Genomic DNA, 2,105 nt, shown 5'->3' with positions numbered 1-2,105 from the left:
AGTACGTGACAAAGAGGTAGATCAGGATGTATACAGACTATTACTATTTCCATTTGCTGTAAAAGATCAAGCTAAAAGGTGGTTAAATAACCAACCCACAGCAAGCATAAGGACATGGAAACAGTTATCAGACAAATTCCTGAATCAATATTTCCCTCCAAAAAGGATGACACAGCTAAGGCTGGATATCCAAGGCTTTAAACAAGAGGATGATGAATCCCTTTATAATGCCTGGGAAAGGTACAGAGGGATGCTAAGGAAATGCCCCTCTGAAATGTTTTCAGAGTGGGTGTAGTTAGACATCTTCTACTATGGGCTTATAGAAGGAGCTCAGATGTCCCTAGACCACTCAGTTGGTGGATCTATACACATGAGAAAAACTATTGAAGAGGCTCAAGAGCTTATTGATACAGTTGCCAGAAACCAGCATCTGTACATAAGTAATGGGTCCTCCATAAAAGAAGAAGCCAAAGCAGTATCTACTGAACTTGGTCCTCCAGAACAAGTTGCTGAACTCAATTAACAATTGTGCTTTCTAACAAAACAGCTAGCAGAATTCAAGGAGATGCTACAAGACACTAAAAATGCTAATAAAAATATGGAGGCACAATTGAATTAGACAAAACAACAGTTATCAAAGCAGATAACAGAAGAGTGCCAGGCAATTCAATTAAGAAGTGGGAAAACATTAAATACCTCGCTTCAGAGCAGCAGAAAGCCAAGGAAAGAACAACTGACAGAGGATGGCAAAATATCATCCAAAATCCCTCTGAGGACAGTAAGAGCCCAGAGAGGAATGATTCTGGCGCTCAAATGCCAGAAAAGGATGGAGAGCTGGTGTTAAACGCCCAACCCATGCTCAGTTCTGGCGTTCAAACGCCACAAACAAGCAAGGAGTTGGTGTTAAACGCCCAAAGGAAGCTCAGTTCTGGCGTTCAAACGCCAGGAACAGGTAAGGAATTGGCGTCCAACGCCAATCCAGCTTCCACCCCTGGCATTCAAATGCCAGTGAGGGATCAGACACACACAAGTGCTGATAATAACCCCTCTAAAAAGACTTCTCCAACCACCTCTGTAGGAAATAAACTTGCAGCAACCAAGGTTGAAGAATACAAATCTAAAATGCCTTATCCTCAAAAACTCTGCCAAGAGGAGCAGGATAGGCAATTTTCTCACTTTGCAGACTATCTCAGGACTCTTGAAATAAAGATTCTGTTCGAAGAGGCACTTGAGCAAATACCTTCTTATGCCAAGTTCATGAAAGAGATCTTGAGTCATAAGAAGGATTGGAGAGAAACTGAAAGAGTTCTCCTCACTGAAGAATACAGTACAGTCATTCTAAAAAGCTTCCCAGAAAAGCTTAAAGATCCCGAGAGCTTCATGATACCATGCACATTAGAGGGTAATTGCACCAAGACAGCTTTATGTGATCTTGGGGCAATTATCAATCTAATACCTGCATCCACTATCAGAAAGCTTGGTTTAATTGAAGAAGTCAAACTAACCCGGATATGTCTCCAACTTGCTGATGGCTCCATTAAATACCCATCAGGCGTGATTGAAGACATGATTGTCAGGGTTGGGCCATTCGCCTTCCCCACTGACTTTGTAGTGCTGGAAATGGAGGAGCACAAGAGTGCTACTCTCATTCTAGGAAGACCTTTCCTAGTAACTGGATGAACTCTCATTGATGTCCAAAAGGGGGAAGTAACCCTGAGAGTCAATGAGGATGAGTTTAAGTTGAATGCTGTCAAAGCCATGCAGCATCCAGACACACCAAAAGACTACATGAAAGTTGATCTTATTGACTCTTTAGTAGAGGAGATCAACATGGCTGCGAGTCTCGAATCAGAGCTGGAAGACATCTTTAAAGATGTTCAGCCTGATCTAGAGGATTCAGAGGAATTGAAAGAGCCTCTGGAAATTCCTCAGGAAGAGGAAAAACCTCCTAAACCCGAGCTCAAACCATTACCACCATCCCTGAAATATGCATTTCTGGGAGAAGGTGACACTTTTCTAGTGATCATAAGCTCTGCTTTGAATTCACAGAAAGAGGAAGCACTACTTCAAGTGCTAAGGACACACAAGACAGCTCTTGGGTGGTC

Source organism: Arachis hypogaea, chromosome 12, assembly GCF_003086295.3.
Source record: "Arachis hypogaea cultivar Tifrunner chromosome 12, arahy.Tifrunner.gnm2.J5K5, whole genome shotgun sequence".
In the NCBI taxonomy this organism is placed as follows: domain Eukaryota; kingdom Viridiplantae; phylum Streptophyta; class Magnoliopsida; order Fabales; family Fabaceae; genus Arachis; species Arachis hypogaea.
This window is presented reverse-complemented; position numbering follows the sequence as displayed.